This window comes from Saccopteryx bilineata, chromosome 6 (genome assembly GCF_036850765.1).
Source record: "Saccopteryx bilineata isolate mSacBil1 chromosome 6, mSacBil1_pri_phased_curated, whole genome shotgun sequence".
Classification (NCBI taxonomy): Eukaryota; Metazoa; Chordata; class Mammalia; order Chiroptera; family Emballonuridae; genus Saccopteryx; species Saccopteryx bilineata.
This window is the reverse complement of record NC_089495.1, coordinates 119,500,918-119,527,514: the sequence shown is the minus strand read 5'-3', so window position 1 is coordinate 119,527,514 and position 26,597 is coordinate 119,500,918.

The following is a 26,597-nucleotide window of genomic DNA, read 5'->3' as shown; positions in this document are numbered from 1 at the left end:
CAAGCAAACCCAGGGTTTTGAACAGGTGGCTTTGGCATTCCAGGTTGATGCTTCATCCACTGTACCACCACAAGTCAGCTTTAAAATGCCTTTTTAATCATAAAGTTAAATGATTAAATAAAGCCAGTCAGTGATAGTTATTTTAAGCTACTAAAATTATCATCATATTTTGGACTCAGAGTCTTGTTTAGAAAGTATATTTATTTAAGGAGAATGTTCAGATTTAGACAACAAATTCTTTCTGACCTTCAAGATTCAGGTGTTTTTTTGTTTGTTTGTTTGTTTTTCTGCATAAGCAGTAACAGAATAACCATTGAAATTTGTCAAAGAAAACAGATTTTAAAAGAAAATGTAATTATTCCTGAAAAAAACACTAAGTCTGGAAAACTTAAGAATATAAACATGTTAAAACAGTAATATTTTTTGTTTCTACTGAACTCAGTTTTTACCTAGAGAAATGCATTGCATAAATATTTCTCAGATGATTAAAATGCACTGAATATAATAAGTTGAAACAAGATGTGAAAATAAATTGAAAAAAAGCAAAACTTAAATTTATGATGAATTTAAGTTCTTTCAACTATCTGTCCTATTGAACTAGTCCATAGTAGGACATTTATTGATGACAGACAAGTAGTAATAGGCATGTTGCTGTTATGTAATGTTTTATAATAATTAGAAAACTCATTTAATAGTGTGAATTAACTTTGTAATATTTTTTGTTTCTGTTATTTCTACTACCATGAATAACAGTAAGGATATTTAAAATGAGAATATGTGATTACAAGCTCTTTGATAAACAGATGAAAGGGATACACTTGTAGGTACCATTTTCTTTTAAGACTACAGCCTCCTTGCTATTTTATTAGGTTAAGCTCACATTCCTCTACCTGCATTGCGTTTCCTCTCATTTATAATATTATGTAAGAAACTCCGGTGTGGTATTGTGGAAGGTATTACAGCTATTCCCCATATTCAGTTCCCTCTAACTTCCAAGTATTTGGGAAGTACATATCACCCTAAGGACACTTTACTCACTCTGGCCTAAGAAATGATTGTGTAACTTAATGTGTCACTTCCAAGCAGAAATGTTAAAGAATTGGTGTTCACCTGTCACATTTTTTACATGCTGCTTGCTAAGCATTTACACTGAAAATACTGGAGTATATGCTTACCTTGCATATCATAGAGTGAAGGTGCATACAGCACTGCTGACCAGTGACACTTCTTTTTGTATTTTTAATATTTACATCATTTTTCCTGTTTTAAGAGTCAGTATATCTTTCTCTAAAAAAACAAACAAAGCAGCTAGATGTTACTTCTTTTATGCTGTTTTTTGAATTTTATGGAAGAAAAAGAGTAAGATCTGCTTGATTTATATTTCTTTTTAAAATATATTTCTAATAATCTTTCCTGTTACTCATAAAGTGTTTGTAGAAATTTTTCATTATCTTTGATGTTAAAAATCTGTAAGTTTTAATTTATCCATTTTTTTCTTAGACTTTTATGAATTTTTTTTACTCATCAAGCACCTTTTCTTTCTTCACCTCTTATCAAATTTCCCTTTTGATTCTGTTGTCTTCAAAATTCACCTGTTATTTGCTTCATAGAATTTTTTTCTTATATTAAAAATAATAATTAGAGCATTTTCAAAATGATACATTTCTTACAGTGAATTTAGAGCATTTTGTTTGCAGTTTTATTTTTATAATCTTATATTATTTTCTATTCATTCAATAATCAATTCAATGACTCAACAATTAATTCAAACTCAATGATTACTTTATAATATTGTGCTAGTTGATTGTGATATATTGGAGAAAACAACATGCTATGTTTACTAAAATATAAATAAGTAAGTAGTGGCCATTCCACCATGTTGTTTACCTATAGATAGAATATTTTCACTTTGATTGGTGTAAGTATTTATTTGACTTCTGATTGAAAAGTTCTTTTAAATGTAAAATAAGAAAGATGATTATGGGCCCATCCCTTAATAAACATTGTGGGATCTAGTATTACTTTCTCTAGCTAGCACTGTTCAATCAATTTCTAAGAAAAAACAAATCTGTACCTATTCAGGTATTTCAGATTAGGACACCAGAACAAAGTTGCATGTTCAAGAGATTTATTAGGGTTTATGACAATGGGAAGAGGGACTAGAAGTAGAAAACACAAGTCTTCAGAAGAAAATACAAGTTGAAAACCTAAGAAAACAGAGGAAGAAGGGATGTGGCTTGAGTAGAAAGAATCTCTGACTTTAGTGCAGCTCTGAGAAAGTCACAGCCAGTCCAAATGGAACCCTGGTGCATAGGCTGTCTTCCTGCCTGGGTCAGGAAGGCCAAATTCTAGAACCTCCTCTTTTCTCAGTCATTGTCTGAGAGCTTCCCAGGAAGATCATAGCCCCTGCTCATATCCTGTGATGGATCCCGAAAGCATGGCACCTACTGACTATCAGTTAACTTCACTCCTCCTCCTTAGTCCACTCACAGATGAAGATCTGAATTGTACATTTACTTAGCTGCCACAATGTATTCCTTGCACCATGCAAATCTACTGCTCCATTCAAAGAAATACCTTTTCCATAGCTCTTGTCAGCATCCCTTCCTAAAGACATACTTAGATGGGGGTACTTGTTTGGGATTAACAGTAGCCCTTACTGCTTTAGTTAGTCTCAGGGCCATAACTGGTACTTAATAACTCCCTCCTCTACTGCTTTTTTCTTTTAGTTTAAACTATTTTCTCTGTGGGTTTTAGTGGTTCATTTGGTGGTATAACTCAAACTCTCATTCTTGACAGTGGAATAGCATGGTAACCATGCCCTTTTCAGACTAGTGTTGTTGCACTTGTCAGGTGAAAGTCACACATAGGCAAGGAGCACCAAAGGACCACTAATGTTCTCCACACAGTCCCCCTGCTTCTACTTTTCCATCTAACCATCAAGCATGTATTAGAATTTTCAGAGCATCTGCTGTATACCCAGTCTTGGGTTAGGGTTAAATTTTTATTTTGGTTTACTTACACAAATTACAGCAGCCATAAACAGAAATATTAATCTCTTAATTAACAGATGAAAAAAAGGAGTAAGTTACTTAGGGTCATAAGGCAATAAAAAATTCTAAGAACAACTAAAAATTTATGTTTGCATGATTCTGGTTACCCTTTTATATTACTGGAATATTAGAAAACATAACGTCAGTCAAATGCCTTGTACACATTTCAGAATTAAGTTTTATTATGTGTTTAAGGTAATTAAAAAATATGGTAATAGAAGCACTATGTGTATATCTTGAAAATTTATGTAACTGGAGAAAGGAGAAAAAAATCATTGGCAAATATCAATATTCTCACAAAATTTGCATTGATTTGTTTTAATTTTCTAGAGCCATCTGGCTTCCTTTTGCATCTTGCTATATCAGTAGAGATAAAGGGATGAACTGATCTGCTGGGAGTGAATCAATTCCTCATTATCTTTAACGTGTGAAGATGAGACCAGTGACAGTGATCACAATCTTTGCTTATTGATATGGCTGAAAATTCATGTTTACACAACAAAATATTTTCATATACAAGAGAAAGAATATACATGGCTGTGAAATGCTGTGTCTTAATATGGAAACTGATCCCTTTCAACAAATAGATTTAGCATTTCTCTATGTAGAGAGCTAGTATGCTTCTGAGAATATAGAGGAATCTCGAAGAGGTGTGCATTTTTGAGATTCTTTACAGTGCTTGAAAGAATCTGTCAGACAAAATTTAGAGGTAAAAATAAAAGCAAGAAGGGAAGGTGTTTAAAGATAAAAAGAGGAGCCTGACCAGGTGGTGGAGCAGTGGATAGAGCATCAGACTAGGACACAGAGGACCCAGGTTCGAAACCCCAAGGTTGTCGGCTTGAGCGCGGGCTCATCTGCTTAGAGCACAGCTCACCACCTTGAACCCAAGGTCGCTGGCTTGAGCAAGTGGTCACTCATTCTGCTGTAGTCAAGGCACATATGAGAAAGCAATCAATGAGCACCTAAGGTGCTGCAACAAAGAATTGATGCTTCTCATCTTTCTCCCTTTCTGTCTGTCTGTTCCTATCTGTCCCTCTCTCTGTCTCTCTCTCTGTCTCTGTCACACAAAAAAGATAAAGAGAAGAGCCTTCTTTCTTTTTTCTTTTTCCTTCCTCCCTTCCTCCCTCCCTCCCTTCCTCCTTCCCTCCCTCATTCCCTCCCTTCCTTCCTTCCTTCCTTCCTTCCTTCCTTCCTTCCTTCCTTCCTTCCTCCCTCCCTCCCTCCCTCCCTCCCTCCTTCCCTCCCTCCCTCCTTCTCTCCCTCCCTCCCTCCTTCTCTTTCTTTTTCTTTCTCTCTCTCTCTCTCTTTCTTTCCCTTCCTTCTTTTCCTTCCTTCCTCCTGCCCTTCCTCCCTCCGTCCTTCCACCAGTATCCACTATGCCAGGCACTGTTTAAGATACTGTTGCTAAGACAGTGGAAAAAAATGATAAAGTCCTTATTCTCATAGAATATACTTTCCAGTGAAGGAACACATTATAAAAAAAAATACAAAAATGAAAAAGGATCTCACTTGGAGAATTAAAATAGGGTACTATAATTAAATATGACGAGGTAACTATATTATTTTGGTGATTAAGAAAGTTTCTCTGAAGAGGTGACATTCAAGTGGAGAATGCATTTACAGTACCAATTCAGCTGTGCACAAATTAGGTATGGATGAGGTGAAAGTAACAGATTGGCGGGGGCTAGGTCTCATGGGGCTTCTGTAAGCCAGAGTAAATCATCTACTTTTATTTTATATGTATAGCAAACTTTTGGAACAATTTTAAGTAGGTGAAAAAATGATCTGATTTATTCTGGGAGATATATGGAAGACTGGTTATTGCACAACAGAAATATAAGAAAAAACATATGTTTGTTTTTAAAGGTTATGCTGCTAAAGAAAAAGAAAACATAGTTAAAAATCACAATTCTGGTCTATATCAACAGTGTAAAAAGAATTACAAAAACACTGATTAGTATACTGTAATATATTCTGCTATGCACTCCTATAGATGTCTAAGTTGTTCTTTGCATTGAATATATGACTATTTGTTAAGTTGCTTTATAATGATATAATTTTAAGAATGTCAGCTTTATTTTTATTCATCTCTTTATAGTACACAGTATATAGCCTCAAGAAATTGTGCCCAGCTGTAAAAATGTGTAGGCTATTACATTTTTGTAATTCTCAGTGAGACTCTCTATTTTACAAGAATCCCTACCAAGAAATGTCTCTGTTTAAGACACCTGGAGAATTAAAGAAATAACAAATCTGGAAACTAGAATCAGAAAAATATGTTTTGGATATTGTTGAAGTTATATAATAATTTTAAGGGATAAAAGATATTTTAATTTTTTTTACATTTATCCTTGACAATCAGTGAACATTTAATCATAGCTAACCCTAACAACAAGCTAACATTTACTGAATGTTTAGTATGTACCATGTATTGGTTTAATAATTATTATCTTACTTAATTTTACCAACAATATGTTTCTGACCACTACTCTAATACCTATGTGCCCAAATGGCTTGATGCTTTAGAATATTGAGTTAGTATACAAAGTTGTTAGTCTTAATGAGTCATACTCTGTAAACAGGTACAGTAGATCATTACATTGCAGTTTGCAAATATTCTCAGAGCTATATGTGGCAAGGAGCTGGGTTTGAGGTTAGTATATTCATTTCTATTTAACAGATATTTGGAAGAATTTAAGAAAAAACCCCAGAAAACAACTGACATAAGTTAATATGCAATGAGAAATTTTACTCTGAATGCAGGGAGAATAGAAACATTTGTGCATGGGTAGTGTAGGAACTAATGAAATGGTAGAGTGGAATAGCCTAGTGTGTGTTCACCATCCAGCCTCATGAGTTAGATGTAAACCTTGTGAACAAACATGTTGTAAGCAGAAGGAAAATCGCTGTATTATCAAGGATTTAAAATTATTATATAACTTTAATAATATGCAAAACATTTTTTCTGACTTTAGTTTCAAGATGTACTATTTAATACTCCAGGTGTCCATGAGCCTTAAATAGAGATATTTCTTGGTAGGTATTCTTGTAAAATAGAAGGATCTCACTAAGAATTACAAAGAGTGTAATAGTTTACACATTTTTTACAGTGGGCACAATTTCCTGAGGCTACATACTGTGTTCTGCAAAGGCCAATGAGACACAGAAAGCAAAAAAGGAGGTTTTAGATATCAAATGATAAAGATAGCTGCATACACAATGGCAGATGGGAGCTTCATTATAGAACCTGCTACTAAGAATTGGAGGAGACACCTCTTGAAAAACTTAGTAAGCGGCAGTGGAACTATCTCTGTTACACCTCTTATCCATTCTTTATTAGGAAACTGAGGAAGGAATGAAGGGAACACAATGAACCACCCATTGACTTTACTGGGAAAGCAGTGTTTGTGATTAGAAGTGGTTAAAAACATTCCTTCTTTTGCCTGTGAAGAAAGGGAAAGAGAAGGGAAAGGGAAAGTGATACTTTTTTTTTCTATTATAGTGATTTTGTACACTTGTACACCTTCCAAGCCATGCAAACACAGGAAATTTCCAGTGGATCATTCATAGATTTGTTGGTTTGTATGAAAATCTGCAGACCATTCTGGAAAAGAAGGTGCTTATATAAATGAAAATTAACCAAGTCAAAGGATGGAGGCAGAAAAAAGAAATTTAGTAAGATTTAATTAGAATCTGACCAGGCAGTGGCACAGTGGATAGAAGCGTTGGCCTGGGATGTAGAGGTCTCAGTTTCCAAACTCTCGAGGTTGCCAGCTTGAACGTGAGTTAATCTGGCTTGAGAGTGGGGTCGCTGGCTTGAGCCCAAAGGTCTCTGGCTTGAAACCCAAGGTCACTGGCTTGAGCCCAAGGTCGCTGGCTTGAGCAAGTGGTCACTCGCTCTGCTGTAGCCCCCCAGTCAAGGCACATACGAGAAAGCAATCAATGAACACCTAAGGTGCTGCAACGAAGAATTGATGCTTCTCATCTCTCTCCCTTCCTGTCTGTCTGTCCCTATCTGTTTCCCTCTCTGTCTCTTTATGTCCCTCTCGCAAAAAAAAAAGAAAAAAAAAGAAAAAAAAAGATTTAATTGGAGAATATGTCTATACTGTCTTTTTAAACATAAGAAGGTGTCCAGGTGAAGAAGAGAGAACATTTCTGCCAGTTGGAACAGCTTGAAGCAAGCAGTGAAATTATCAGGGAAGTTAATGCCTAGGAGCTTAACGTAGTTCAGAACCACAAGAAGAATGAGTGGTAAATTAGAGGCTGGATGATAGAGAGTGTTCACATGATGGAAAACCTTACATGCTATGGGAAAAGGCTTTGAACTTAATAATTTATAATAGGGTCACTACAAATTTGTCTCTTTTTAATCATTTCGGTAGAATCTTTGAGAGTAGTAGTAGTTTAGTGTAGAAACTATTAACCTTGGGTCCAAGAGTTGTGAGGAAGGAATTAAGTTAAGGATGGGATTCATAGACATATGATTATTTTTAAGCTGTAGGCAAAATGCTCTGTATAAGAGCTTATGTACACTTTTGTAGACAAAGTGTCCTTTACTTTCATTGTAGAAAATGATTCTAATAAAAGTCAAGACCCACTTGATTAAGGAAAATGCACCAGAATTCAAAGAGTTCGTTTAGGTTGTGGTCACCATAATAGAAGAAATGAATGATCAGGTCCTAAACCAACCAAACAAACAAACAAACAAAAGAAAACACATTTTGGGAAAAAGAGACTTGGAAAGTAAAAATAGAAAGAATCCCAGTTTATGATATGCTGAATTTAAGATTCTTGTAAGATCTGCAGTTAAAATAAGCAATAAACACTTAGATGTATCTCTCTGGAGTCTTTTGGAGAGAGTTGCATTGGGAAAATATATTTTGGATTCATAAGAATCCATACTGTAATGGTATCAATGAAATTGGGCATGCAAAAAGTAAGTCATGTGAATGATCTGATATTAAATCTGGGGTGCTTTGTTAACCGACTGTAATGTCTTCTGCATGCCCTTACCTACTGGTCAAGTACCAGGGCTGTGCTCTTTCCCTTTTCTTCTCTGCCCTGAAGACTTTTACTTTTTTTTTTTTTTTTTTTTTTTTCATTTTTCTGAAGCTGCAAACAGGGAGAGACAGTCAGAAAGACTCCCGCATGCGCCCGACCGGGATCCACCCGGCACGCCCACCAGGGGCGACGCTCTGCCCACCAGGGGGCGATGTTCTGCCCATCCTGGGCTTCGCCATGTTGCGACCAGAGCCACTCTAGCGCCTGGGGCAGAGGCCAAGGAGCCATCCCCAGCGCCCAGGCCGTCCTCGCTCCAATGGAGCCTTGGCTGCGGGAGGGGAAGAGAGAGACAGAGAGGAAAGTGCGGCGGAGGGGTGGAGAAGCAAATGGGCGCTTCTCCTGTGTGCCCTGGTCGGGAATCGAACCCGGGTCCTCCGCACGCTAGGCCGACGCTCTACCGCTGAGCCAACCGGCCAGGGCTAAGACTTTTACTTTTGCTTTAGGTCTAACTTAAGAATTATTTCCATTATTGGTGTTCTTTTCTCTGAAAGTAGATGAAGTCTGAAGAAAGTTTATTTTCTCTTTGGGATTTCTTTTTTTTTTTTTTTTTTTTTAATAAATTTTTATTAATGGTAATGGGATGACATTAATAAATCAGGGTACATATATTCAAAGAAAACATGTCTAGGTTATTTTGTCATTAAATTATGTTGCGTACCCCTCGCCCAAAGTCAGATTGTCCTCCGCCACCCTCTATCTAGTTCTCTGTGCCCCTCCCCCTCCCCCTAACTCTCTCCCTCCCTCCCTCCCATGTCCTCCCTCCCCCCACACCTGGTAACCACCACACTCTTGTCCATGTCTCTTAGTCTCATTTTTATGTTCCACCAATGTATGGAATCATGTAGTTCTTGTTTTTTTCTGATTTACTTATTTCACTCCTTATAATGTTATCAAGATCCCAACATTTTGCTGTAAATGATCTGATGTCATCATTTCTTATGGCTGAGTAGTATTCCATAGTGTATATGTGCCACATCTTCTTTATCCAGTCTTCTATTGAAGGGCTTTTTGGTTGTTTCCATGTCTTGGCCACTGTGAACAGTGCTGCAATGAACATGGGGCTACATGTGTCTTCATGTATCAATGTTTCTGAGTTTTTGGGGTATATACCCAGTAGAGGGATTGCTGGGTCATAAGGTAGTTCTATTTGCAGTTTTTTGAGGAACCACCATACTTTCCTCCATAATGGTTGTACTACTTTACAATCCCACCAACAGTGAATGAGGGTTCCTTTTTCTCCACAGCCTCTCCAACATTTGCTATTACACGTCTTGTTGATAATAGCTAATCTAACAGGGGTGAGGTGGTATCTCATTGTAGTTTTGATTTGCATTTCTCTAATAACTAATGAAGCTGAGTATCTTTTCATATATCTGTTGGCCATTTGTATCTCTTCCTGGGAGAAGTGTCTGTTCATGTCCTCTTCCCATTTTTTTATTGGATTGTTTGTTTGTTGTTGAGTTTTATGAGTTCTTTATAAATTTTGGATATTAGGCCCTTATCTGAGCTGTTGTTTGTAAATATCATTTCCCATTTAGTTGGCTGTCTGTTTATTTTTATATCAGTTTCTCTTGCTGAGCAAAAACTTTTTATTCTGATGTAGTCCCATTCATTTATCTTTGCCTTCACTTCTCTTGCCATTGGAGTCAAGTTCATAAAATGTTCTTTAAAACCCAGGTCCATGATTTTAGTACCTATGTCTTCTTCTATGTACTTTATTGTTTCAGGTCTTATATTTAGGTCTTTGATCCATTTTGAATTAATTTTAGTACACGGGGACAGGCTATAGTCGAGTTTCATTCTTTTGCATGTGGCTTTCCAGTTTTCCCAACACCATTTGTTGAAGAGGCTTTCTTTTCTCCATTGTATGTTGTTGGCCCCTTTATCAAAGATTATTTGACCATATATATGTGGTTTTATTTCTGGGCTTTCTATTCTGTTCCATTGGTCTGAGTGTCTATTTTTCTGCCAATACCATGCTGTTTTGATTATCGTGGCCCTATAATATAGTTTAAAGTCAGGTATTGTAATGCCCCCAGCTTCATTCTTTTTCCTTAGGATTGTTTTGGCTATTCGGGGTTTTTTATAGTTCCATATAAATCTGATTTTTTGTTCCATTTCTTTAAAAAATTTCATAGGGATTTTGATGGGAATTGCATTAAATTTGTATATTGCTTTGGGTAATATGGCCATTTTGATTATATTTATTCTTCCTATCCAAGAACAAGGAATATTTTTCCATCTCATTGTATCTTTTTCGATTTCCCTTAACAATGCTTTGTAATTTTCATTATATAGGTCCTTTACATTCTTTGTTATGTTTATTCCTAGGTATTTTATTTTTTTTGTTGCAATCGTGAAGGGGATTATTTTTTTGAGTTCATTTTCTAATATTTCATTGTTGGCATATAGAAAGGCTATGGACTTTTGTTTGTTAATTTTGTATCCTGCGACCTTACTGTATTGGTTTATTGTTTCTAATAATCTTTTTGTGGAGTCCTTCGGGTTTTCGATGTATAGGATCATATCATCAGCAAAAAGTAATACCTTTACTTCTTCTTTTCCGATATGGATGCCTTTTATTTCTTTGTCTTGTCTGATTGCTCTGGCCAGAACTTCTAGCACCATGTTGAATAAGAGTGGAGAGAGTGGACAACCCTGTCTTGTTCCTGATTTAAGGTAGAAAGTCCTCAGTTTTATGCCGTTTAATATGATGTTGGCTGATGGTTTATCATATATGGCCTTTATCATGTTGAGATATTTTCCTTTTATACCCATTTTGTTGAGAGTCTTAAACATAAAATTGTGTTGTATTTTATCAAAAGCCTTTTCTGCATCTATTGATAAGATCATGTGGTTTTTGTTCTTTGTTTTGTTGATATGGTGTATTACGTTAACTGTTTTGCGTATGTTGAACCATCCTTGAGATTCTGGGATGAATCCCACTTGATCATGATGTATTATTTTTTTAATATGTTGTTGTATTCAGTTTGCCAGTATTTTGTTTAGTATTTTAGCATCTGTATTCATTAGAGATATTGGTCTGTAGTTTTCTTTCTTTGTGCCATCCTTGCCAGGTTTTGGTATGAGGGTTATGTTGGCCTCATAAAATGTGTTTGGAAGTATTGCTTCTTCTTCAATTTTTTGGAAGACTTTGAGTAGAATAGGAACCAAGTCTTCTTTGAATGTTTGATAGAATTCCCTAGTATAACCGTCTGGGCCTGGACTTTTATTTTTGGGGACATTTTTAATAGTTTTTTCTATTTCCTCCCTGCTGATTGGTCTGTTTAGGCTTTCTGCTTCTTCATGACTCAGTCTAGGAAGGTTGTATTGTTCTAGGAATTTATCCATTTCTTCTAGATTGTTGTATTTGGTGGCATATAATTTTTCATAGTATTCAACAATAATTCTTTGTATATGTATGATGTCTGTGGTGATCTCTCCTCTTTCATTTTGGATTTTATTTATTTGAGTCCTGTGCCTTTTTTCCTTGGTGAGTCTTGCCAAGGGTTTGTCAATTTTGTTGATCTTTTCAAAGAACCAGCTCCTTGTTTTATTGATTTTTTCTATAGTTTTTCTGTTCTCTATTTCATTTATTTCTGCTCTGATTTTTATTATCTCCTTTCTTCGGCTGGTTTTGGGTTGTCTTTGTTCTTCTTTTTCTAGTTCCTTAAGGTGTGAAATTAAGTGGTTTACTTCGGCTCTCTCTTGTTTGTTCATATAGGCCTGAAGTGATATGAACTTTCCTCTTATTACTGCTTTTGCTGCATCCCAGAGATTCTGATATGTCGTATTTTCATTTTCATTTGTCTGTATATATCTTTTGATTTCTGCGCTTATTTCTTCTTTGACCCATTCATTTTTTAGAAGTATGTTGTTTAGTTTCCACATTTTTGTGGGTTTTTCCCCCTCTTTTTTGCAGTTGAATTCTAGTTTCAAGGTTTTATGATCAGAAAATATGCTTGGTACAATTTCAATTTTTCTAAATTTGCTGATATTGTCTTTGTGGCCCAACATATGGTCAATTCTTGAGAATGTTCCATGTACACTAGAGAAAAATGTATACTCTGTCGCTTTAGGATGAAGTGTCCTGTAGATGTCTATCATATCCAGGTGTTCTAGTATTTCGTTTAAGGCCACTATATCTTTATTGATTCTCTGTTTGGATGACCGATCTAGAGCTGTCAGCGGTGTATTGAGGTCTCCAAGTATGATTGTATTTTTGTTAGTTTTTGTTTTAAGGTCAATAAGTAGCTGTCTTATATATTTTGGTGCTCCTTGGTTTGGTGCATATATATTAAGGATTATTATGTCTTCTTGATTCAACTTCCCCTTAATCATTATGAAATGACCATTTTTGTCTCTGAGTACTTTTTCTGTCTTGTAGTCAGCATTATTAGATATGAGTATTGCTACGCCTGATTTTTTTTGGGTGTTGTTTGCTTGGAGTATTGTTTTCCAGCCTTTCACTTTGAATTTGTTTTTATCCTTGTTGCTTAGATGTGTTTCTTGTAGGCAGCATATAGTTGGATTTTCTTTTTTAATCCATTCTGCTACTCTGTGTCTTTTTATTGGTAAGTTTAATCCATCTACATTTAGTGTAATTATTGACACTTGTGGGTTCCCTACTGCCATTTTATAAATTGCTTTCTGTTAGTTTTGTATCTAGTTTGATTCTTCTCTTTTGTTTTTCTATCATTTGTTTTTGTTTGTTTGTGTTCCATACTTCTTTCCTCTGTTGCTACCTTTTTTAAGTCAAGTATTTTTGTGGTGGTTTTTTCAAGGGTGGTTACCATTAAGTAATGAAAAGGGTACCTACCATATTCATTGTAGTACCCTATCTTATAAGTATTTCTGCACTTCATCGTCCTTTGCTACTGTTAATCTCCATCCTCTCCCCCCTTTTTTTCCTTTGTTGTCACAGTTTAAGTTTGGTTTTATTGTGTTCTTGGTGGAGCTGTTACTTGTGGTGTTGTTTTCTTTTGTTCTTTGAATCTGGTTGGAAAACCCCCTTTAGTATTTCCTGGAGTGGGGGCTTTCTGTTGATAAATTCTCTCATCTTTTCTGTATTTGTGAATGTGTTTATATCTCCTTCATACTTGAAGGATAGCTTTGATGGGTATAGTATTCTTGGCTGAAAGTTTCTCTCTTTCAGGGCTTTAAATATTGGGGTCCACTCTCTTCTAGCTTGTAGAGTTTCTGCTGAGAAATCTGATGATAATCTAATAGGCCTTCCTTTATATGTTGTACTCTTCTTTTCCCTGGCTGCCTTGAGAATTTTTTCTTTGTCATTGGTTTGTGTCATCTTTATTATGATGTGCCTTGGAGTGGGTTTGTTGGGGTTAAGAAAACTCGGTGTTCTGTTTGCTTTTTGAATTTGAAGCTTTAGTTCTTTCCACAGGCTTGGGAAGTTCTCGTCTATTATTTGTTTGAGTATATTCTCCATTCCATTTTCTTTCTCTTCTCCCTCTGATATACCTATTATTCTTATGTTATTCTTTCTGATGGAGTCAGACAATTCCTGTAGGGCTTTCTCGTTTTTTATTATTTTTGAGTCTCTTTCTTCTTCTCTCTGTTGTGCCTCAAGTTGTTTGTCTTCTATTTCACTAATCCTATCTTCAATCTGGGCTGTTCTGTTAGCTAAGCTTGTTACCTCGTTTTTCAGCTCATGAATTGAGTTTTTCATTTCTGTTTGATTTTTTTATAGTTTCAATTTCCTTGGTAATATATTCTTTGTGTTCATTGAGTTGTTTTCTGATCTCCCTAAATTGCCTTTCTGTGTTTTCTTGTATATCTCTGAGTATTTTTAAGATTTCTATTTTAAATTCTCTGTCATTTAGCTCCAAGGCTTCCAATATGTTAAGTCTTTTCTCCATAGATTTTTCCACGTCTATTTGTGTTACCTCTCTTTCTTTTGTATCCATAATATTCGATTTTCTCTTTCTTATTGGCATCTGAGGGTGGTCTTGTTGATAGCACTAATTAGAATTAACAAAGGGTAAAAAGTAAAAAAAAAAAGGTAAAACACCCCACAAAAAAAAAACAGTAATAATTTATTATTTCCCCCTTTTTTCTTTCTTCTCTTTCCCTCTTCTCCCCTCCTCAGGGAAATATCGTGATGACCTGTGAATTATATTATGCTAAATGGAACAAAAACTGCCTATAATGGAGGGCCTGATTTGGGGTGAAGAGTTCAAGGGGCAAAAAAAGGGAGTAGGGACCTACTAAATGCAAAAAAAAAAAAAAAGGAAGAAAATCTTAGACAAGCATAAGATGATTTGCTTGTAAGTGATGGTCGACTAAGAGATATAATGAGAGGGATAAGAGGGAACCAGAAAAAAAGAGAAAAAAAAAGAATAATAAAGAAGAAAAAAATAAAAATAATAAGTAAAAATCTGTTGTATTAAGTGGAGCAAAGACTAAATACAATCGAGACCTTGGGTTGGGAGGAATGCTAGTGAGTTAAAAAGCAATGTAAAAAGTACCCAAAATGCCACAAAAATAAACAAACAAAAAAAACAAAAACAAAAGCGAAAAAGAAAAATAAAACCAAAAAAAAAACCTTGAGTCCCAAATTAAGTAATTTGTTCGTGATTGAGGATTAAATGGGAGGAAAAGTAAAATGAGAAAAGAAAAAACGAATAGAAAGGAAAAAATAAGAACAAGAGAAAAACGAAGGAAAGAAAAAAAAAGAAAGAGAAAAATACAAAATAGAGCAAAACAAAAAAAAAAAACCAAAAGAGGAGAGAGTGAGAGTTAAGTGTTTTGGAGTATAACCTTAAAGGAGGGTGAGGATGAAGAAGAGACATAAAATGTAACACTCATGGGTAGTGTAGTTCAAGAAAAGGGAAGCATAATATGGGCAGAGAATAGAAGGACCGAGGTGTAGGAAATAGAAATAATAATAATAAAGGCAATAAGATAGAAGAAACAAACAACAACAAAAAAAAATTAGTGGAACAAGTTGTTAAGTCTGTGGATTTTTCTTTATTTTGAGAGGTTAACTTCTTCCTTTTTCTTTTCTCTCCCTCTTCCTGCTCGGTGACTCTGTACCCCAGGCTCTGCCCCTGTGTCACACTTAGGTAGGGATTTGCAGTTGATGGGATTCTATGGCAATATCATATAATTGGCTTTAGTCTTGCTGGTAGTCAAGGCTTGTTGGCATTTGCAGGGTCCAACGATGAGAGAGTTTGCTTTCCTGGATTCTCTCTCCTAGTCCCCCCTTCCTGAATTAGCAGCCTGGTGATCCAGCTATAAGGCTGCAACTGCTTCTGCCTGGGGAGTAAGAGGCTCAAAGAGCTGGGAAATCCCCACTCTATCCCCACTCAGTGCAAGGCTTTGGGAAAGGCTCTGGCAGTCAGGGCCTCCAGTGTAATCAGGCGGGGGTGGGAGTCAATTGTTGTCAAGGTGACTGTTCAGCGCCTAGAATTCAGTTGGACCTCTCAACCCAGGCTTTCCACACTTTGTAGCCTGTTTTGGCTGGGAAGAAGAGGCACTAGTATCTGCTTGTGACTAGTGTAGTATAGATCTTATTATCTGCCAAGTCCCTCTTGTTAGCGTTTATCCCTGAATATGGAGGCTCTATCAATCAGAAGTTGCCCCCGCCCCTTTAGCGAGAGGCACTAAAAAATATCACGTCTCTTGTCTTGGGTCGCTGAACTGAGAGAGATCTTATCAATTAGAACAGAGGGTGCGCAGATTATGGGTTAAGCTAATTTCAGTGATTGGGACCGCAGCTGTGCTCCCGAAGGTATTTTAGGCTGCCTGCGCGCGCCCCTCCCCCAACGCTTGATTGTTAGCTTGAATGGCTGGGTGAGGTGCCCCACCCACGGAGAGAATCTCCCAAGTAGAAGACCACCCTGGTGCCTCTCCCGCTCGCCCTGCCGCTGGCGGCTGAATCGCACCAGGCGCAGGATAATGGGGCACCCTGGGTGTGCGGGCCAGTAAGGCGCTCTGGGCGTGTGGAATGCCCAGGGCACGCACGCGAATGGGGTGCTCCGGGCACCGGTGGCTGGCGACTCTCACTCGCAGTGCGCGGGCCCCTGGGAACGTTAGCGGTGCTCGCTCTGCAACCGGACCGGGTACTCGCCAGCGGCTGCTCGCCGCTCCGGAGTGTGGGCAGTGCTCGCTCTGCAACCGGACCGGGCGCGCGCCCACGGCTGCTCGCGGCTCCCGAGTGTGGGTTGACTCACCCCAGGCACACTCCCTCCGGGGCTTGAATGAACGTCGCTGTGGTAGCTTCCTCCACACCTTCATTTCTCAGATTCAAGTGATAACAGTCCTTTCGCTTTCAGTTTGTGTGGAACTCCGGAATGCTCTGAGGATAAATTTTTCTGTTTCTAGTTGATAAATTTGTTGTGGTTTAGGGGAGATCTGTCGGACGCGCTGCTCACGGCGCCATTTCCGTGACATCACCTCGGGATTTATTTCTTAACTTCGTACTTTGACAATGACTTTTAGGTTCTCACTTGCCTTTACAGTTCCCATCTGAAGTGGACTATGAACTTCCCTAAATACCTGCTTTTTAGAGATGTGGAAAATAATGAAGTTCTCCCAGAAGGCTAATCTGTAGATTTTTTTTTGCCAAAGTTTTGAACATCTATGAATAAATTTTATGAGCACAAATAATACATTTTTTGTTTATTATATTTGTTCATCATTGCACACTGAGAACATCAAACTCTTACCATGGATAAGTTTAAACAAAAAGGTATAAGCACAAAAGCAGTTACATGTGGCCTTATATATTGAAACTAGAAGTTCTAAAAGAAAACAAATACAAAAAAACAGAAATTTGAGAGTAATGACTTGGGGAAATATATGACCAAAATTTGATCACAGGGTCAAGTCTAAATTACTATTATTAGTTTGACTGTTAAATTCTAAAATTAAAACAAAACTCTTCTTTTTTTAAAGAAGACTCTTTAACATTTCTTATAATACTGACTTGGTGGTGATAAATTTCATAATTTTCTCTAGGAAGAACTTTATCTCCTCTTCAATTCTAAATAATAACTTTGCTGGGTAGAGTAATGATGGTTGTAGGTCTTTGCTTGTGAACAATAAAATGACAATAAATACAAACCTATTAACAATTGAATCTAAAAAACAAAATAAATGAACAAGTAGAACAGAAAAGGACTCAAATATAGAGAACATTTTAATGATTGTCAAATGGGAAGGGAATTAGGAGGATGGATGAAAAGGTCAAGGGGTTAAGAAGTACAAATTGGTTGTTACAGAACATCATGGATAGTAAAGTACAGCATAAAGAATATAGTTAACAATACTGTAATAATTATGTATTGTGTCAGATGAATACAAGATTTATTTAAATGATTACTTAGTAAGTTATGTAATGTACAATAGAGTTTCAGTGGTTGTATACCTGAAACTAACATAATATGTCTTCTTGGGAGAAGTGCCTGTTCAGGTCATCTCCCCATTTTTAAAATAGATTCTTTGCTTGCTTGTTGCTGACTTGTGAGTTCTTTAATGCTTTATAAGAGCTGTTGTTTGTAAATATCATCTCCCATTTGGTTGGTTGCCTTTTTGTTTTGTTGTTGGTTCCTTTTGCTGTGCAGAAGCTTTTTAGTTTGATATAGTCCCATTCATGTATTTTTGCCTTCACTTCCCTTGCCTTTGGGGTCAAATTCATAAAATGTTTTTATGGCCAACATCTATAAGTTTAGTACCTTTGTTTTCTTCTATGTAGTTTATTGTTTCAGATCTTGTATTTAGGTTTTGATCCACTTTACATTAATTTTGTACATGAAACAAACTAGTCAAATTTTATTCATTTGCATGTAGCTTTCCAATTCTCCCCAGCATCATTTGTTGAAGAGGATTGCTTTTCTACATTGTGTGTTTTTGGCTTCCTTGTCAAAGGTTATTTGTTCATATATATTTCTGAATTCTCAATTCTCTTCCATTGGTTCATATGTCTGTTTCTCTGACAATGCTGTGCTGTTTTGATTATTGTGGCTCTGTAGTATAATCTGAAGTCAGGTAGTGTGATGCCTCTGGCTTTATTCATTTTTCTCAGGATTGCTTTGGCTATTCAGCGTTTTTTATGGTTTTAAACAAACTTGGTAATTTTAAAATACATTCAAGAAACATATAACACCAACATTATACATTATCTATAAGAAAACAGCTTAGTTAAATTGGCCTTAAATAAAATATGATTGAGAGAGCTATATTGTTATTAGATGTTGACCTAGGAGTATCATTTAAATTAAAGAATTAGGGAGATTCCAAGATGGTGATGGATTAGTTGGATATACCAACTGCCACCTTCCAGGACCAAATTGGATTACAAATTAATTTAAGAACAGTCATCTTGAAAAACCAACTTTGCACTAAAGGAAGAAGAGTCTATAACCAAGGATCACAGAAGAAGCCACATCGAGACTGGTAGAAAGGGCAGAAATGCATAAAGGGCTGCCCCACTGCCAGGAATGAGTGGTGGTGGAGGGTCCAGGGGGACTCTCACTGTGGGGAGGACCACCCTGAGGGGTGTGGGTCCTCAGTGCCATGCCAGGAGCCTCAGGGTAGAGCTCTAGATCCCAGAAGAGTCACCCACACAGCATTTGGAGGCAAAAAGAGCTGGGTTTTTGTCTGCAAGAAAGAGACAGAGCTCTCAGAGACACAGGCTCCGTCTTAAAGGGCCCACACAGAAAATCTTTTTCACAGCTACTCACTTACCCAGGGATCAGGTGCAGAGAGGGCTGAGAGGACTAGAGTTGCATGAGGAGAGTGCAGTGTTGGAGGCCCATGGAGAGACATGGTGGGGAATAGTCACTGGAACCCCTGTGTTTTGTCATTCTCCAATACTGCAGTCACCATCTTTCCTAGCTGGAGCAATCCCCTCTGAATGGCATCAACCTGGGAAAAAGCAGCTGCTCTGCCTTGGGAGTCTGTCCTGCAATAGTCATAGAGATGGGGTCATTTTGAGGAGCCAGGAAGCAGGGGTAATGTCAGTGACTCAGTTTTCTTGGTATGGAGGCTGGATCCTTGCCCTACATACCTCTGAGTTTAAGAATAGTAATTCTGCCTCATAGGAGACTCAGTAGAGACTGTCCTGAGTGTGGGAAGACCACACTTCTGGGTCTCAGAGGCCACACCCACCAGATTCCTGAGGCCACATACTCCTAAGGTCTGTGAAAACAGCCTGGACAGACTAACAGCTGTGGATGAGGAGCAGAGATACACACACCACCCTTTTAATCCTTGAATTACCCCAGGCTCTAGATTCTACCAGAGGTTCTTTCAGAGGCTTAGCCCAACAAACAGCCGGCAGACAGAGGCTGCAGGAGGGGGAACTCGGGGAACCACGAACTCTGAAGTGGACTTTCCCCAAGCCCAGAGTGGGTAAAAGCCAGACTAGGTGTACAGCTTGGTGTTTCCATGAGCACCTGGATGCAGCAGAGGAAGCTACAAACATTGGAATGCTTGCAGCTCCAAGAAAGTTATTGAGGTCCAGTCATGGGAAGTGTCTCCATTGGTCTGTGCTGGGTCCCTGCCTGGGAGACCCAAGACTGACACATTCAGTGGCCAGCTGTGGAGAGCATAGGTTCAGGACCTACAACCCTTGCTAGAGTGATATCATATGGAAAGGCTCCTCACACCTGGACCAGCAAAGGTAAGTTTCACTCTCTGTTATCAGAACCAGCACAACGACTCATGTGCATTGGATGGGGTGAACCAGCAGTCAGCTGGCCTGGGTGCTAGATATCCTCCCCTGAAGGGCTAGATTCCACAGGGGGAAGGAAGAAAGGTTTGGAGCATGGACATTTAATGTGTGGGTCCTTGTGAGCTTACTGTTGGATCTGGTCAAGGGGCTTAGCTACCTTTGAGGGAGGCACAGTCAGCTCCAGGAGAGGACCCTCTCAGTCTTCCTCCCTGAGATCAGGGTCTCACCAGCTAAAAGAACTTTGGCAGAAGGGACTCTTGGTCACACTGAGTCTGAACCTGCTGCTCACATTGTTTGGGATAAATAAAATTTGAGTATCCAGCAGTGGCTGAGAGATTAGGCTCTGGAGTATGGGCCATAGTACCCATACTGAGTTTTTTACCAAGAGACCACTGAAGTAGGGTAATGTGGTATTTGCAACCTCAACTGCTCTAACCCAAAAAGCTTGCAACCAGTACAGGAGTAGGTTTGATGAGGCCAGTCTGAGCCCATGCTACAGTCTTTCTACAAAATTCTTTGTGGGAAGACCAGGCACCTGCAAGAGCAGGTGGAGCAGCTGAAAAGTGGAGGCAAATCTTACAGAGCTTTGGGCATTTGTGGAGCTGCTATCATCTCTAAGCAGGAGGAAGCTCATCTTTATACATAAATTGGCCCCTCATACGCCACCCAGGCCCAGAATATGCAGACACAAACAGTGAAAAGAGCAGTAGCTGCAGACAGGTAGCCTACAGCAGGTTAAAAACAACCACTGACATCAACCTAAGAAGATCTAGAAACAATACAATTGGTAGTGGTTGACAGACAGCATCAACCCTAGATTCAGCTAGTGACACAAGCAGCATGGGCAAAGGAGGAGTCTAATAGGCACCAGAATTGTTGAGAATAAATATACCCAACAGGACAGGCATTGCACAGTGTGTAAAACACATGATCAGGATTGACCCTTAAAGCCAGCCAGTCTGAAGAAATAACCGTGCCCACAAAGGGACCAACTGCGTTCAATAGTCACATACAACAGGAGGAAAAATAGTATCCTCAAGAAGCATTCCTAGAACAAGGAAAACAGTATGGCCTGGATGTCAGTACCACCAAGTCCATCTTCCTCATAAAGACCCACAAAACTTTCAAAGTCACATAATGCTACCTAATACACAGACCAAGACATGCGACCAGATTAATCAACAAGAGAAATCCCCAGAAAAAGAACTAAATGAAATAGAAATAACTAAACTACCAGGTGAAAAGTTATAATAATGATTATTTGGATGCTCAAGGATTTAAGAGCAACAATGGATAGACATAATGAGCACCTATATAAAAAAAAGCAAGCATAAAAAAGGAGATTAAAATAAAAAAGTACCAGTCAGAAATGACAAATACAATATCAGAAATGAAGACTGCACTAGAAGCGAGCAACAGCAGGCTAGATGGAGCAGAGAATTTAATCAGTAATTTGGAAGACAAAATAAACAGAAGCACAGAAGTAAAGCAGGAAAATGAAACGAGGTGCAAAATGATTGAGGAAAATCTAAGAGACCTCTGTGACAACATGAAGAGAAACAACATCTGCAGCATAGGGATTCCTCAAAGAAAAGAGAATGAACTAGATACAGAGTACCTGTTTGAAGAAATCAAAGCTGGTAATTTTCCTAAATTGATGAAGAAAAATTTAAACAAGTTCAAGAAGCACAGAGAGTATCATTGAAGAGAAACACAAGGAAGCCTACACCAAGACACATCATAACTAAAATGCCAAAGTAAAGAGACAAAGAAAGAAATCTAAAAGCTGCAAGAGAAAAGCAGTTAACTACCTACAGAGGAGCCCCCTTAAGGATGACATCTGACTTCTCAACAGAAACATTTAAGGCTAGAAAAGATTGGCAAGTAATATTCAAAATGATGCAAAACCAGGAACAAGACAGGGTTGTCCACTCTCTCTATTCTTATTTAATGTGGTACTAGAGGTTCTAGCCAGAGCAATCAGACAAGACAAAGAAATAAAAGGCATCCATATCGGAAAAGAAGTAAAGGTATCACTTTTTGCAGATGATATGATCCTATACATCAAAAACCCCAAAGAATCCACAAAAAGTCTACTAGAAAAAATAAGCCAATACAGTAAGGTCACAGGATACAAAATTAACATACAGAAGTCAATAGCCTTTCTATATGCCAACAGTGAAACATTTAAGAACGAACTCAAAAGAATAATCCCCTTCATGATTGCAACAACAAAAAAATAAAATACTTAGGAATAAACATAACAAAGAATGTGAAGGACTTATATAATGAAAACTATAAACCATTGTTAAGGGAAATAGAAAAAGATATAATGAGATGGAAGAATATACCTTGTTCTTGGTTAGGTAGAATAAATATAATCAAGATGGCCATATTACCCAAAGCAATATACAAATTTAATGCAATTCCCATCAAAATTCCAATGACATTTTTTAAAGAAATGGAGCAAAAAATAATCAGATTTATATGGAACTATAAAAAATTCCGAATAGCCAAAGCAATCCTAAGGAAAAAGAATGAAGCTGGGGCATTACAATGCCTAAGTTCAAACTATATTATAGGGCCATGACAATCAAAACAGCATGGTATTGGCAGAAAAATAGACACTCAGACCAATGGAACAGAATAGAAAGTCCAGAAATAAAACCACATATATATAGTCAAATAATTTTTGATAAAGGGGCCAACAACACACAATGGAGAAAAGAAAGCCTCTTCAATAAATGGTGCTGGGAAAACTTAAAAACCACATGCAAAAGAATGAAACTGGACTACAGTTTGTCCCCCTATACTAAAATTAACTCAAAATGGATCAAAGATCTAAACATAAGACCTGAAACAATTAAGTACATAGAAGAAGACATAGGTACTAAACTCATGGACCTGGCTTTTAAAGAATATTTTATGAATTTGACTCCAAAGGCAAGAGAAGTGAAGGCAAAAATTAATGAATGGGACTACATCAGACTAAGAAGTTTTTGCTCAGCAAGAGAAACTGATATAAAAATAGACAGCCAACTAAATGCGAAATAATGTTTTCAAACAACAGCTCAGATAAGGGCCTAATATCCAAAATATACAAAGAACTTATAAAACTCAACAACGAACAAACAATCTAATAAAAAAATGGGAAGAGGATATGAACAGACACTTCTCCCAGGAAGAAATACAAATGGCCAACAGATATATGAAAAGATGCTCATCTTCTTTAGTTATTAGAGAAATGCAAATCAAAACTGCAATGAGATACCACCTCACACCTGTTAGATTAGCTATTATTAACAAGACAGGTAATAGCAAATGTTGGAGAGGCTGTGGAGAAAAAGGAACCCTCATACACTGTTGGTGGGAATGTAAAGTAGTACAACCATTATGGAAGAAAGTATGGTGCTTCCTCAAAAAACTGAAAATAGAACGACCTTATGACCCAGCAATCCCTCTACTGGGTATATACCCCCAAAACTCATAAACATTGATACATAAAGACACATGCAGCCCCATGTTCATTGCAGCATTGTTCACAGTGGCCAGGACATGGAAACAACCAAAAAGTCCATCAATAGATGCCTGGATAAAGAAGAAGTGGCACATATACACTATGGAATACTACTCAGCCATAAGAAATGATGACATCAGATCATTTACAGCAAAATGGTGGGATCTTGATAACATGATATGAAGTGAAATAAGTAAATCAGAAAAAAAACAGGAACTGCATTATTCCATACGTAGGTGGGACATAAAAGTGAGACTAAGAGACATCGATAAGAGTGTGGTGGTTATGGGGGGAGGGGGGAGAGGGAGAGGGAAAGGGGGAGGGGGAGGGGCACAAAGAAAACTAGATAAAAGGTTACAGAGGACAATCTGACTTTGGGTGATGGGTATGCAACATAATTGAACAACAAGATAACCTGGACTTATTATCTTTGAATATATGTATCCTGATTTATTGATGTCACCCCATTAAAAATAAAATTATTTTAAAAATTAAAAAAAACAAAAAAACAAGAAAACAAACAAACAAACAAAAAAACAAAGTGATGCAAAACAAGAACCTACAACGAAGACTACTTTATCCAGCAAGGCTATTCTTTAAAATTAAAGGGGAAATAAGAAGCTAACTAGACCAAGGGGGAAAAAAAGGAAATAAGAAAATAAAAGGAAAAAGAAAACCTCAAGAAAGTCATTACAAACAAACCACTACTGCAAGAATTGTTAAGGGGCCTGTTGTAAAAAGAGAAAAAAAAAATCATGAAAAAGAGAACTGCAGATCTAAAGAATAAAATGGCAATATCTAAGTACAGATAAATAACAACCTTAAATGTACATAGATTTAATGCTCCAATCAAAAGACATATGGTAGCTACATGGATAAGAAAACAGGACTTGTATGACCCATAAATTTGCTGTCTACAAGAGACTCACCTCAGAACAAAAGATACATAAACTGAAAGTTAAAGGATGAAAAAATATATTTCATGCAAATGAAAATAAAAAAAAGCTGGGGTATCACTCTTTATATCTGAAAAAATACCTTTAAAACAAAGGCTATGGCAAGGAATAAAGAAGGCCACTACACAATGATAAAAAGAGCAATCTAACAAGGATATAACCATTGTAAATATTTATGTGCCTAATATACAATCATCTAAATATATCATCAAAAATAAATAAATCATCAAAAGCAGATTTTGATAGACATAAAGGGAGAGAACAACAGCAATAACATAATAGTAGGGGATTTTAATGTCCCACCAACATCAATAGATAGATCTTCCAGAACGAAAATTAAAAAAGAAACAGCAGCCTTAAATGACACATTAGATCAACTGGATTTAAAAAATATCTTCAGGACCTTTTACTCTAAAGCAGCGGAATATACATTCTTTTCAAGTGCTAACGGTACATTCTCTAGATAAACCACATGTTAGGGCAGAAAACAAGTCTCAATAATTTTTAAAAGGCTGAAATTATATCAAGCATCTTCCCTGATCACCATGGCATGAAACTCGTAATCAACTACAATAGAAAAACTGAAAAACATTTAAACATTTGGAAGCTAAATAGCATGCTATTAAATAATGAATAAGAAGAAGGTAAGATGGCAGCGGAGTAGGCAGATATACAGACGCTCAGCTCTCACCACCAAACTGGAATACAAATTAATTTAGAACAAATAAGCATGAAAAACCAACTCTGCATTACAAGAACAGCTCTCAAAAACCAAGGAGCAAAGAAGAAGCCACAACAAACCTGGTAGGGAGCACCTGAATCTCCCCCATTTATAGGAATGAAGGGGAAGGGGAGCTGAGGTTGAGAGCCCAGAGGAAACTCACTCCAGGGAAAAGAGCAGAAAATACTGCTCACAGCCACTTGCCTGGCGACCACAGAGTAAGGTGTGTTGAAAAGACTGGCTTATCCCTCACGTGGAAAGGAGAGAGAGGGAGAGAAACAGACTGGGAGGGGCAAAGGAATGCAGGAGACGACCTAAAAAAGCTAACTTATCCATGCTGGAGGTGGCCATAGTTGGGGGAGGGACTGATCCTTCCACAAAACAGTACTAAATTGCTTCCGTATCAGAGATCTCCAGACATCTCTCCAGCTCCAATCAGTGCAACAAGACACAGCTGAAAACAAGAAGTGAAGAGGAAGGGCAGTAACTCAGGTCTCCATGGAGATCTGAGATACACTTCCCCCTACTGAAGCTGAGAAAACACCCTTCCCCCAGAGAGATTAGTTGGTGGAAGAGGCCTTCAGAGTCTCAGGTTACACCCATCTCATTCCTGGATACACTTTCAAGGAAGCCCACTGCTGAGATTAGTAAACAAGATTATCACCTGTTAAGAAAACAAACAAATCAAGACTTCAAACCTGCCCAAATCCTAAAGTGGATTACAAACAATAGCTGATACCAACCCAAGAAGACCTAGAAATAACACAATTGAAAACTGGAGGCAGACAACACGAAGCCTAGACTCAACCAACTCTACAAACAAAACACCCAAACACACAGACATAATGAGAAGACAGAGAAGTGCAATCCAAATGAAACCCCAAGAGAAACCTCCAGGAAATGAACTGAGTGATATGGAAATAATCAAACTTCCGGATGCAGAGTTCAAAATAATGATTGTAAAGATGCTTAGAGATCTTAGAACAACAATGGATGGTCATTATGAACACCTACATAAAGAAATAGCAAGTATAAAAAAGGATATTGAAATATTAAAAAAGAATCAGTCAGAGATAACAAATACAATATCAGAAATAAAGACCACAATGGAAGGAATTAAAATAGGATGGATAGAGCTGAGGATTGAATCAGCGAGTTGAAGAACAACTTGAATGAAGGCAATAAAGCAGAGAAGAAAAAAAAAAAGAGACTCAAAAAGTCTGAGGAAACTCTTAGAGAACTCTGTGACAACAAGAAGAGAAATAACATCCGCATCATACGGGTTCCTGAAAAAGAAGAGAAAGAACAAGGGATAGAGACTTTGTTCAATCATATCATAGCTGGAAACTTCCCCAAATTAATACAGGAGAAACTATCACAAGTTCAAGAAGCACAGAGAACTCCATTAAAGAGAAACCCAAAGAAACCTACACCAAGACGCATCATAATTAAAATACAAAAGGTAAGTAATAAAGAGAAAATATTAAAAGCTGCAAGAGAAAAAAAGCTATCACCTACAAAGGAGCCCCCATAAGGATGACATCCGACTTCTCAACAGAAACACTTGAGGCCAGAAGGGAATGGCAAGAAATAT